Source organism: Heteronotia binoei, chromosome 8 (genome assembly GCF_032191835.1).
Source record: "Heteronotia binoei isolate CCM8104 ecotype False Entrance Well chromosome 8, APGP_CSIRO_Hbin_v1, whole genome shotgun sequence".
NCBI classification, from domain to species: Eukaryota; Metazoa; Chordata; class Lepidosauria; order Squamata; family Gekkonidae; genus Heteronotia; species Heteronotia binoei.
Window position 1 is genome coordinate 99,657,553 of NC_083230.1, and position 13,756 is coordinate 99,671,308.

At 40.3% G+C, this 13,756-nt stretch overlaps 1 protein-coding gene across 2 annotated transcripts in view; it reads right to left on the reverse strand.

Moving 5' to 3' along the window:
* FGD4 (FYVE, RhoGEF and PH domain containing 4) overlaps positions 1 to 13,756 on the reverse strand; it is a 180,961-nt gene that overhangs the window by 146,808 nt on the left and 20,397 nt on the right. Inside the window, exon 1 of one of the 2 annotated variants that reach the window (XM_060245704.1) lies at positions 2,469 to 2,491. The exons of the other annotated variant lie outside the window; for it this stretch is intronic. The gene's annotated coding sequence lies outside the window, so the exon portion shown is untranslated. Of the gene's footprint in view, positions 1 to 2,468; positions 2,492 to 13,756 lie in introns of those variants that run through there. 2 annotated transcript variants of the gene reach the window in all.

Below are 13,756 nucleotides of genomic sequence, written 5' to 3' on the forward strand. Positions count from 1 at the left end.
GAGAGTCCAGACAGAAGTTTTGAAAACAGAATTCTGAAGATACAAAAGTCAGAAATGTTGATGTGAAATTTCAAAAGTCTCTGCTAGGGCTGCCTAGCCCCCGGTCCAGGTGGGGGTTCCCCCATGTGGGAGGTTCCCAACCCACCGGCCCACATTGGGCTGGCAGGGGGACCTCCCTCTACATTGCCAGCACGATGATGTCACCTGGAAGTGATGTCATCATGCTGGTGATGTTGCACGCGGCCACTGTAGGCGTTTCCGGGGAAACTCTATGGTTTTCCCCAGACGCTTTAGCCATTTGGGAGGGAAAACACTATGGTACAATAGGTACCATAGTTTTTTCCTCACAAATGGCTAGAGCGTCCAAGAAAACCATAAAGCTTTTCCGGTAACGCCTACAACAGGCGCACACATCACCAGCGTGATGACATCACTTCCAGGTGATGTCATTGCATCACACACATGAAAGTCCCCTGCTCCAGAACACAGGGGACTTGGCAACCCTAGTCTCTGACATCTATACTCAAACTATTAAATTTTTCATATATATACACTCTGGTTTCTCTTCAGATCACATAAATCTTAAACTTTTCATGTAGTATTTCCAGTTCTGATATAACCCAAGGTTATAGACAACTGTAATGAAGGTGCCAGCTATTCTGTGTATGAGCTATGCAAGAAGACAGCTGGTGCTCAACATGTTGAAGGGGCATTACAGCAAATACCGTTTTTCTTTCAAGAAAAGAAACATTTGCCCACTTTATCCTTTGTGAGTCTGTTGTACCACTGCATCTCAGAGTATCAGCCAATTTGCCCTGGAGCTAGGATTTTTTTTTTTTATCTTCAGAGTTGGCACAGATTCACACAAACAGTTGTGTAGTGACCACATGAAAAGCAGCCATATGGGGGCTGCTCCTCACTTCAAGGTCTTTGTGTGCAATGATTTGCCACCATGAAAACTGCTACACATTCACTTGTATTTGTGGTGGCATAAAGGGTCTCTACGACTGAGCTGAAGCACATGAATGGCTTGCCACACTGAGCTGTCTCCATATGGCTGCCTTTCTAGCAAAATAAAAAAAACAGTTTTCTCTCACACACTATTGGAAGCAAACAACTTTGTTGCAATGTTAAGTTTTCACAAGGACAAAAGCTTGTGTTTAATGGTAGTCCTCTAAACGTATGGTACAACGCTTTGTTTAGGCACATGTTTAATCAGCAGAGAAAATAAATGTGCACTGGAAAGCAAATCAGTTGGCCTGTTTCACGTGCTAGGTATACGTTTTTACCCTACATGGCAAACCTGCACACATGAAGGTCTGTTTAATATGCACATACATGCCACATGGAACTTTCAGTCAGTCAAAAAATATTGCAGAGCATATATCTGCAAGAGGAAAGAAAAGACATTGATTTATCTTGTAACATGTAAAGCAATCCTTAGGAAGCAAGTTGTACGGATATAATTTCATTTAAACTGTTCAGGTCTTGCAAATGTAAATATATGCTTTTTAATCTGGACTTTTAAAAATGCTCCTACATTGCCCGGACCTGGATAACCCAGGCAAACCCAATCTTGTCAGATCTTGGAAACTAAGCAGGTTCCACTTTGGCAAGTACTTGGATGGGAGACCTCCTTGGAATACCAGATGTCAGGAAAACAGGGGCAGGCTTTATTCAGCCACCTCTCCAAATATCCTCCATATCCCCAGTAGGGATCAGTCACCAGAAGTAATCATGACTTCCAGGTGCGCGCGCACACACACAAAATACAATAATAAATAAAATGCTCCTAAATTCAACTGTCAATTTTTGTTCTTTTGTTTATTGTTGCTTCTTTTGTTTTATATTGAAGGGCTTAATTGTTTTTATCCTTTACACACTGCTTTCAGAACACTATGTCTGTGAGATTAGCAGGCGTTACATGCTAATAATAACATAACAAGAAAATAGGTCTACCATTACTTGTTAAACATGGCTCAAATATAGCTTGCCACAAGCACACAGGTCACGAAAGTGTTGCATTGATCACAAAACATGAATACTTGTAGTAAAAGAAAATCTTGTGCAGCATTTCACTGGTGAGGTATACATTTCCCTGAAGAGAGGTCATCTCCATGTAACAAACTTAGTGTGTAATTTTTACATTCATACCCTGAATATATTACCTGTAATCAGTTGAACTCATTTCCAAAAGGAACTTGTTTCCAATTAATGTGTTAACAGAGTATTAATAGAGCATTTAAGCAAGAATTTCATGTTCAGAGGTAGCCGCAGCACTCAGTAAGATCATCTTACAGTGGTTCTTCAGAGTTATGCCCATACACTTACATGCTTCCCTTTTTTTAAGTTTGCAAACCGTAAACACTTTTGCACAGTCCAAGTAACGCGGCTAGCTTTAAGAAATGACTGTTGAAAGTTATGGTTCCAAAAACTTTTGCCTAATCAAAGTAATAAATTAAACTCACCAGTGAAGCCAGCTTGAGAATTTGCTTAGAAAGCGATACATTCATTTCATGGTGTTTAACCTCAACCTGTTTCCCCTTCACTGACTACATTTCCTGCTTGCATCCTGAACGCTGACATATCTCAAACAGGGCATGCAACACATATATACTGAAAGCCCAGCAGCATCACACTTCCTTTGCGGCTTTTATGGCTCAAGACAAATTAGCACCACACTACCAATAGAAGATCATTATTCCTTCGTAACAAAACCGGTATTAGACTAAATGGGCATCATCCGAGATATTATGGTAGCAAACACAGGTATGGATTCTACATTTGATTCAGATACAAGACAGATTTATGCACTGAGTGTGGGTTAAATTACAACATGAGGGGATAGGTGGGGGTTGATGTATTCCTTCCCCATAACCACTTCCATGCTAGAAGATAAATGGACAGGAATAAGCAGTTTAAGCAGACAGAATGGGCATGTCAAGAGTTCAGCACCTGCTTCTTACTTGCCCATACTGTGTTTTATCATGTCTAGCTTTATGGACGATTCAGGATAACTTGCACTAGCTGTAAACACATGAATACATGAAGCTGCCTTATATTGAATCAGACAGACCACTGGTCCATCAAGGTCAGTATTGTCTACTCAGACTAGCAACTACTCTCCAGGGTCTTAGGCAGAGGTCTTTCACATCACCTGCTGCCAGCTCTTTTAACTGGAGATGCCAGGGATTGAACCTGGGACCTTTGTTTTCCAAGCAGATGCTCCACCACTGAATTTGGCCCCTCTATCATCATGTCTAGCACATCCCCCAAATATGTTTCCAGTCTGATCTTCAATACAGCATAACATTGATTTTAAAACTCAAAACAGTTCTACAACATTAATTAAGAAAATCTGGCTGTTTTATCAACACTTCAAGAATTCCTTTTAAATTTGTCAGTAGCCAAGGTCAGACAGGTGTATCTAAACTGCATTTCAGAAGATTTTTTTTTAAAAACTCATATTTTCAACCGAGGTTACTCTTCTTTAGCGCCACAATTTTTTCAGGGCCACTTCTAACATTCTTTTTTTGCATTTTGCAAACATGTAGGGAAGTGGTCAGAAAACGGATGCAGAAGTATGCCTTTGAAACAGCAGGAGTCAGCTGTGAGCAGGAGATGCACTGGTTCCAAGACTACAGTCACAGTTACTTGCCTTAGTTTTGCTATCCTCACTTGATAATTTCAAAATGCAGGTAGAAAGAACAGCTCATCATAAACCTTTAAACAAAACCATATTGCTCACCTAGCTATCAAACATCTGAAAGATGATGGTGGTGTCACATGTTGCACTTAAGCCAAATGAGGCTTCTGGTTTGTAATCATAGACACATAGGGCTATGTGTAAACAAATGGAGAGGCAAGAGACATCACATAAGCCAATATTATTTATGTATGCAAATACAGCAATATCCCCATATTACGTCATATGCACGGCATAGTGAGAGACGTGTGACCCAATGCATTCATATTTTTGGCAAAGGAATTTAATTCAAGCCTGGCAGTGACAGCAAGGTAGTGATACTCATGCAGTAGCTCAGGAGCCACCAGTGGCTCTTACTGGAACCATTCCCCAATATGGCACCCACCCAATGTTCCAGGAAAGTGGCACTCCTCTGATTTTGAGAGCCCCTCCATTCAGGATATCAAAAGTAACCCATCTTGTTTCTTCCTGACGGTATAGCAAATGGTCACTCCAGCTATCATCATAAAATTTAGGTGCCTTCCTTCCAGAAGGTAACAAGAGGCTTTCATTGCCTGGTGGTTCCCATACAATTTGAGGCTGCTGTAGAATAGGCTCCTGCAACCAATATCCTCTTTTCACAACAGTATCCATCTTGAAACAGCCGCTGCCACAGAGACTGGACCCTACAACACCCCCTGAGCTATGGGCCTCATGCCTGGAATGGAAGTAAAGGGCCCATTCCCTCCAACAACCCTTCCCACCAATCTTCTTTACAGCCCCTGCCCACCAATGCTCCCTCTAAGCTGTAGAATCTTGCGAGCAAAACTTCTACTTCGTGAGCTACTGCCATTAAAGACGTGAGTGAGCAATTTGGCTACTGCATAAATTAGTTTGCTATGGGACCATCCTTCCTGAGCTAAGACAAATATGTGTGAGCTGGAGGCTAAAACACTGTGAGATAGCTAGAGATGTGAAGACCTGGGAAAAAACCAGGAAAAATTCGGGGGAAAAAATGGTTTTTTTCTGGTTTTTCCCTGAAGCCTTTTTTGTTTTTTCCTGAAAAATTAGAAAAATTGAAGAGAAGAAATTGATTATGGAAAGTTTTATTTAACATGATGAATAAAATATTTTAAGACAAGGTGTTCACATATTTTCCAAACCATTTCTAAAAAAATATGTATGGTATCAGATTATTCTAATTTCTGCGCACTGAGGACAAGCAAGTCCTAGGTCATGCCCATGCATTGAAACTTAGTCCTACACTTCCTTCTATACACTTCCCCCCTCTTCAATTCATTTTAAGAGAATGAGTTTTTTATTTTTATTTAATACTGTGGAGACGAAATATTAATCATTGTAACTTCTGCATTTTTAAAAATTGTTTTGTGGAGGGTTTTTTTGTCTGTACCACATAAACTAGTAAACAGTTCAGGAGATTGTTGCTCCATTTGTTACAATTACAAATAAATATTATTTTAAAAGTAAATTCTGTTTGTAACAATGGTTTGGATACACTATATTTTTAATATTATAGTTGTGATAATTTCATGCCAAGTAAAATTGTCCATAGTCATATTTTATGTTCCTAAAGTAACAGAATGACTTTAAATCTGGAAAAGAAAAAAGAAGTGCTAATGTAGCATTTTGTTTTTCAATTTTTCTGAAAAAAAAATTGGTTTCTCTGAGCTTCAAAATTTCCAGAAATTTTACATTTCTAGAGATACCTCACACTAACTTAGCTTAGAGGGAACACTGCTGCCTACTCATTCCAGCATTTGGATGGCTGCTGAGAAGAGAGCAACCTGCACTCAGGAAAGAGAGAGTAAAACCACCACAATAGACTAGGGCTGCCAAAATCCCAGGCGGGGAGGGGATTCTCCCGCCTTGGAGGTCCCCAACCCACCAGCCAGCAGTGGGCTGGCAGGGGGATCCCCTCCCGATGTCGCTGGTGCAATGACATCACTCATAAGTTGTTGGCGTGTGCTGGCTTCTCTAGGAGCTTCCAGGGAAACTCTATGGTTTTCCCAGATGCTGTAGCAATTTGGGAGGAAAATTCTATGGTACCATAAAGCTTTCCTCCCAAATTGCTAGAGCATCTGTGAAAACAAAAAAAAACATCCCCTGCCAGAAGCAGTGGGGGATTTGGCAACCCTATAACAGACATCTAGGAAAACAGCAAGCTAGCCACTGCTTGGGGGAGAGGGCACTAGCAAGCTAGGCACGGCTTGCAGAAGGAAGCACTGCTCCCCTTTCTCCAGTACCCAGGCACCTTGGCAATATCACTTTCTCACCTTAGCTCATGCTGAAAAGGAACAAGGTGGCACAGAGGGAGGTCCTTCCCCCCTTAACTCTGGATACACAAGAACCAACTAACGTTCAGCAGTGTTGAAGAAAAACAACTTTACATGCTCAGAAGTAATATGACCATTAATATTAAATAGATGACCTTTTACTGTTGTATTGTTACAGATGTATGTTCAGTGGAATGGCACCAAGGCATAACTTGTCATGTCACTCTTCTAGTTGATAGTAATTGTAAATGTGTCTCTCTATAAGGCGGAGTTATTACTACTTCAATAAGATGTTTATACTGATAAACAAGTGTAATTTATTATTATGGTAAATAATGGGTCACCAGAAAACCAATACAACAAAAAAGTGAATATTTATTGTGATGGTGGCCTTATTTGTATGCCAACAACTGGTGGACATTGATTTGCATTATTCAATGTACACTGAGGACTTCTTAGTCCGGTGGTTTCTATTTAGAGACTTTATTCAAGGTCTATGATCTTAATCTGCATTTTAAGTGCACTGTACAATAAATTTGTTTAAGTCATTTTTAATATTGTTTATGCGCAACTTTCACAGCATCTAATACCACCATACAACTGAACCAGATCGTGCCAAATCCAAAACGGCACTGAATGCTGCAGATTAAGAAGTCTGAAAAACTGTGTATTACTATTCTGTTGGACTTGCAAATTACATATAACGTTAAGTGAGCCAGCCATGTTACTTGAACATCCTGACGCAACTCAGAGAGCTTCGGTTGCCGCAGAAACCAGCCCACCCCTTGCTGCATTTGCAGTTCTTACAGACCATTTGAGACAGAACAAGCTTCTTATTGCCAGAGAGGGTGCAGCAGCTGTAGGACAAATACACAGAAGTCAGAACTCTCTATTTGCTGCCCACTTCCCCATTAAAAAACTGGTAGTTAATGTTTCCAAATGAAACCTCTCCTAATGCCATGCTGCTACAGAAGTAGAGCAAAAATACTGGGAAAAAGGTGGTTGAGCTCATTTTATTATGTGCAAAGCTGCCTTGTTTTCAAGAAGGAAAGAATGGGAAAGTCAGGCAACTGTTTTTTATTGTCCCTAGATCTAGAAACTGCCTCAGCTGTATTTTAGAGAGCAGTACACAATAAAGTAAAATCATGTACTGACTATACTGCAGTCCATGAATATTTATTCTATTGGTAAAACAGGCTCAACTTTTTTCTTGGGACAGTATAGGCATAATAAAATTTTAAAATTCTGTATTACCTCATTTAGTAGATAATCATTTTACTTGCCTATCAAAATCACAACTAAAAAGCGCCAAGATACCATAGTATCTATAATAGAAAAAAAGAAAGAAGGACTATTGATTTTAACAATTTTACATTGGAGAAGTCCTACATACTTCCTCCACTGACCCCCACTGGCTGAAATGAAGTGGTACAAGCTAAAGATGACCATCTCACAGTGTTGTAATAAACAAAAAAGAAATGTTCAAAATACTAAAGAAAAATCTAGCTGGTGATATCTTTTTCTTTTCCTGTATTTTTATCAACCAAAAATGACACTTTACAAACACACTGACCTATCAGTATGCAGTATTTTATAGATATGAAACCAATTACTGGATTTTGAAATAGTATGCATTTTAAATTTTAATTCAATATAATTTAAAGTTAATTAAATTTTTAAAAGGCCAAACCTGCACCAACCACTAAAGATCACATTATTACACCTATCATAAAAAACCTCTTCACAATGTGATCTTGCTTAACACTTCATCCAGCGTCACACAACTTATCTCATAAGAGGGCGTTGCTGTCACCTTTACCACTGTTTTCGCTAGCTGCAGGAGCTGCCAGCGTAATCCCACTGGTTGCTGCAGCATCCACTGGGCCCATACTGGCTCAAATAACACTCAACCCTTGCGGTAATATCAGATTTTGACATCGCATTTTTTGCAAGATTAATGGCAAGATTATTGCAGAAGAAAGGAAATGGTCACACAAAGGACTCTTTCAAATTAAACCACTGCTGCATACTATTATCTAACAAATCCAATGCCATGCAAGTACAGTTTCAAGGAAGGCATCTGCAAGCATAGGAGCCTTAGGAATAGAACACAATGATCTTTAGACACCTCTCTGGTAAGAAATGTTTGAGTGACAGCCGATCTTTACATCATAGAAACAGCAGAATTGCTGATCCCCTGTAATTCCACCCAGCTTCTTTGTTAACGTAAATGCAGAAACTATCTGAAACTCTCAACATAACATGGGAAGAATCACATTAATGTAACCATTCCTCAAACCTCAGCACAATTTCCCACACACCCCATTCCCTTCCCTTTTGGTTTCTACATTTCTACTTCACTGAAATGACCTGGGGAGAAGCCAAAAAAACAGTGGCACACAGGCCCCATGTGCTAAGAATGGTCTTTTACTTCCCCACAGAACGTTTGTCATCAGAATCTGAATTTCTCAGGATTATTTTAATCACCACCCTTGTCATCCAGCCCTTAGGACCTGAAAGAAAAGTAGAGTTCCTCTTTTGTGTACTCCTAAAAATGCATTCATAAGGCTAAGGATATGCCATCTGATTACTCAGGTTGAGGACAGACGGATGCTCTTTGGGTCAGCTATCACCTGTAGATTTTTGTCACTTGAGCGTAATGCTCTTTGAGGAGTGTGCACTATGGATTTGGCCTACAATCTGGTTGCAGCCAAGGTGTCTAACAAACAAATGTTGCTGTTCTTCAGTGAGTGCTTACTATTAAGAGATGGTCCAAGCACTCATCAGAATTTGGAGATGATCTTTCTCAGACGGAGACAGTATGCATGTATGAGGGGGGTGGGGACACAGAAAAGCTAGTAGATAGCTGCAGGTTGACTGAAGTCCTTTGGATATCAATCCCTCTGGGAATTTGACAGGGAATTTGCTGTCCATATCATGCCTCTTTGTACCTATTTATGCTTTTACTTGCATAAATGAGTCAACAGTGGAATGCGGTTGCTAAAAAAGCAAATGCAATTTTGGGCTATATCAAAAGAAGTATAGTATCCAGATCACGTGAAGTGATGGTATTGCTTTACTATGCTCTGGTAAGACCTCACCTGGAGTACTGTGTTCAGTTTTGGGCACCACATTTTAAGAAGGATATAGACAAGCTGGAATGGGTCCAGAGGAGAGCGATGAAGATGGTGATGGGGCTGGAGACCAAGTCCTATGAAGAAAGGCTGAAGGAGGTGGGCATGTTTAGCCTGGAGAGGAGGTGGCTGAGAGGTGGTATGATCATCATCTTCAAGTACCTGAAGGGCTGTCATATAAAGGATGGTGCAGAATTGTTTTCTGTTGCCCCAGAAGGTAGGACCAGAACCAACTCATCCAAAGAGTTGCCGGCTTAACATTAGGAAGAATTTCCTGACAGAGCAATTCTTCAGTGGAACAGGCTTCCTTGGAGGTTTTTAAACAGAGGCTAGATGGCCATCTGACAGCAATATGAATCCTGTGAATTTAGGGGGAGGTATTTGTGAGTTTCCTGCATTGTTCAGGGGATTGGACTAGATGACCCTGGAGGTCCCTTCGAACTCTATGATTCAATGAAAGCAATTATTATAAAACACCAGAAGTATCCAGTGCTTTTTCCTTCAATGGGAACTACCTGGGGCAGCAGTGCCCCTGATATTTTTCATAACTCAGAAAAGCGGGAAGCTCATAACACTACAGGGAAAAGCTCCCATATATATATTGAACAATGTATATATTTTTACAAATCATAAGGTTGGAAGTATGCACTGGTTGCAACTGCAGGCAAAAGGGATCAGTATGACTATTCACTATTTTTAAACAAGCCTCATTTAAATTAGAGAACTCCAGTGCTGAAATGAATTGTGTATGGTGCAACAAAACCTGTGCGCATTATAATTTCACATCTGACTGATTTGTTGACACTTGGCCAGTAAATGGAAATCAGTTTAGCAAATCTCATAACAAGAGTAGAGAGGATTTGATGTTTGCAAAACAGTTGTTAAAAAACACACACCAAACTTACTTGGATTGCAAAGACTATTCACTCTTGATTCTAGCATTTCTTGCAATAGCCTTGATTGCCTTCTTGCAATTCAAAACAAGCAGCAGTTTTTGTGCACAGTGGTAGTATTCGCAGCAAGGACATTAGCTAGACAGCCACTGTTGATGTTTGGGTTGCCAGGACTGCGTTCAAAAATACTTGGAGATTTTGGAGGTGGATCTGTGAGAGGGGGCGGCTTGGGGAGGGGGGGCTCAGCATGGTACAATGCCATAGAGTCCACCCTTCAAAGCAGCCGTTCTCCAGGGGAGCTGATCTCTGCCAGCTGAAGATCAGTCGTAAAGGCGGAAGATCTCCAGGCTCCACCTGGAGGCTGACAACCCTAGTTGACACATTCTCACCATTTCATTTTGTTATGTATGCTCCTGTGTAACCCTGGACAGGTCATGCTCCATTTACAATCAACCATACTAGAATATAAGTACCTATGCAGTTGGTATCATTCATTAGTTAGTCAGTGCTATTCATCATACTGATGTATGCTTGAACTTGGAGGACTGAGTTACAGTACCCAGGGGTAGTACAGGAGCACATAAATATTTTGTGATCAAATTCACTCATCACTGGTAATCAGCCTTGCAAAAAAAGGCTGGAAGATTAGAAACACAAGCTAAGCAGCTTCCCAAGGAAACACCTTTAAAAAACAATTTAATTTTTCTCTAATCAGTAGCTTAGGTGAGGGCAGGAGAAGAGTACAACCATGATATATCAGTACATGTGAGTGTATTTGTAATATGAACCCAAACATTTCTGTGAACAAGCAACAAACAGACAAAATGTGGCATGATTGGAGATATAAGGATGCCAGGCCCCTATCTGGCCAAGGGATCCACCTGATCTCCAAGCAACAGAGCTCAGTCCATTTGGGAAAATGATCACTTTGGAAGGTGAACTCTGGCATAATATCCCATTGAAGTCCCTCCCCAACCCCTCTTCAGGCTCCACCCCCAAAATCTGCAGATACTTCCCAATCTGGAACTGACAACCTACTTCATAACAAAGAGGTTACTTGTACATTCCATCCAAACCATTATTACATGATGAAATCATTTATCCTTCTATTACATTTTTACCCTACCCTTCTCACCAAAGAGCATTATAGGTATTCATATTGTTTTCCCCTCCTTACCTATGAATAAAAAGTGTTCTCAGACATCAGTCTCGTGAAACAAAAATCTAAAACATTGTACAGCAGCTCCCTCAAAAACAGTAACCCTTGGTAAGTATCTTATCTGTTGCTTAGAACATCCAATCGCAACTCACTAGAGCCATTCAATTTCAGGCACCCAGCCTACATAGAGAAGAAATGAGCAAAAAATTCCCACCTGTAAGCTAAGGAATTAGTTTAGCACAAACTAATTAGGAGACAGCTGTTCTCTAGAAAAGACATAAAATGTAAGTATCTTTGATCTTTGTGTTTACTACTAAAAGCCTGAGATTAGCTGTACAAAAGAACTTTTTTTTTTACTTTTACAAACAATACCTGAACAAATCATCCCATGTCACACTTTAAAGCAGGGGTGTCAAACTCGTTTGTTATGAGGGCTGGATCTGACATAAATGGGACTTTGTGCAGACAGGCCATATTCCCAGAGTAGTCTATCTGGGGGCAGAGACTTAATGGAAAATCCATTCTGCATTTTCTTTGCAGCTTTGCAAGCCCAGAAGAGCTTCCTGCTAAAGCATAGTCAAGACAAAAAGGAGCCAGGAACTTCAACAGCCTCTGAGCTTCAAAGGGTGGTGACAGGAGGGGGAAGGAGTGAAGAGAAAAGAGCCATGGTCTGATTAAAGGAATGGGTGGGCCAGCTGCATCCCGTGGGCCGTAAATTTGACATCCCTGTTTTAAAGACTTACCATAGTACCAGGAGGATCCATGGCAGATATCCAGAAAGATTATACTGAATTTTATGCAAGTACTACAACTCTTGCCCAGAACTGGAATAGAACAGAAATAACTTGGACAAAATTCTGGTTATCTAAAGACTGTCAAACCATACAAGTGATAACAGAGTACATGTAAAATAATGTGCAAAAATTAAAAATGAAGTACCTCTAATAATCTATGACAAGATTCAAACAAGAAAGGGTATAATATAATGTGAAAAATGTGTATCCAACTAGTGATAAGTCAGATCTACTGTTAGATCTCATAGATCTTTAGCTAGAATTTAGTATTATTTTCTTCCTGCCGTTGAGGTAATGTTTACATGTAAAGGACACTATGGGAGGAGGAAAAGTAAAGTTACTTCCAGACAAATACTGCCCTTTTTTCTTTCTGGCTCTCCCTTCCAGTCTAAGCAGCCACTGCAATCTTGAAACTTTGATAAGCCAAAAGAGCAAGGAAGTAGTGGAGGGAATATTGGACAGGGCTATTTTGAGGGGACAGAAGCAGAAGCTCTGTTCATTGAAGTATGCAAAAAAAAAAATCCCTCAAAGATGACACATTTTTCTACTTCACTAACTGTACTAAGCTATGAAACTGAGAATCCAGTAAGAGGCTCAATTAGACTCAGTTTAGTGTACCCATTAAATTATTTGATACTGAGCAAAGAATTCTATTTAACAGACTTAAATTGATGGTTTATACTCACTGATGTTGATCAGAGATCCCCAACATGGTGCCCGTGAGTGCCACTGCAATGCCAAGTGTTTCTAGAAAGTATGCAGGGCCAGTTGGGGCTCTTGCCCAGCAAGGCATCTGATGGTCTACTGGAGATTTTATTGGCTATGCAGATTTTTAAAAATCTTGATGATGTCAGCTTATGGTATGAGAGGGAGAATACTCTAAAAGCAGTATAAAAACGAAGCTGACTGGAAACGGCAACGGCAAACCACCCGTGAAAGCAATGAAAGCAATGTCACCCCAGAGTCGGAAACGACTGGTGTTTGCACAGGGGACCTTTCCTTTCCTACAATGTGATTAATGGCCTGCTGGTGGCAGCAAAGAGTAAACCTTATCTGAGTGGGATGAAGGTGGGAGAGGAAAATGCCTCAGTGTGGCCTAGCAGCTTGAGATATGGGCCAGCCAAATAAATCCCTCATTTAACCATTTTCTATTGTAAAAACAAGGCATAATGGGTTGTCAATATATCTAGTATCACCTTAAATATAACATGTATTAACAACTGCTTTTAGCGCCACCAAAGCAAGCTATGACTCAGTAAACCTTAGGCTCGAATCGGTTTTGTTATGATTTCGACTTGTGTTTTATCACTGAAGAAAGAATCCATAATCAAAAGGCAGCTACAAATATATATATATTAATGCCAGAAAGACAATTGTTATAATAGATTAGGATTTTCTTTCCCTGTAGAATGCTCCATCCTCTGCACTATAATGGCACAAAGTCTCATCTTAAAGAACTGATAGGTACGCTTTGTAAATTCAAATCAGCGTGCATTTATACTGGGGGGAACGGGGATGAACCAACCAATTAGTTACACAGTCAGAAGTAACTGATCATGGAAACCAGGAGAAGTCATTAGTGTTTAAAAACTAATTTACCAGAATTATCAGAGGTGTGCAACTGCTAACAAGCATCAACAAGAGCGCTGTCCAAGAAAGGATCCGATTGATAAAACACCCTTTTACTTTTTTAAATTGAGACTTACAAGAAAAAGTTCCACACTGTGTTGTGAGCCTCTGGTGCTGCTCTCCGTGGTCTTGCCACCCACAGGAAAGTTTAGGGAGGGCAGTTGAGGC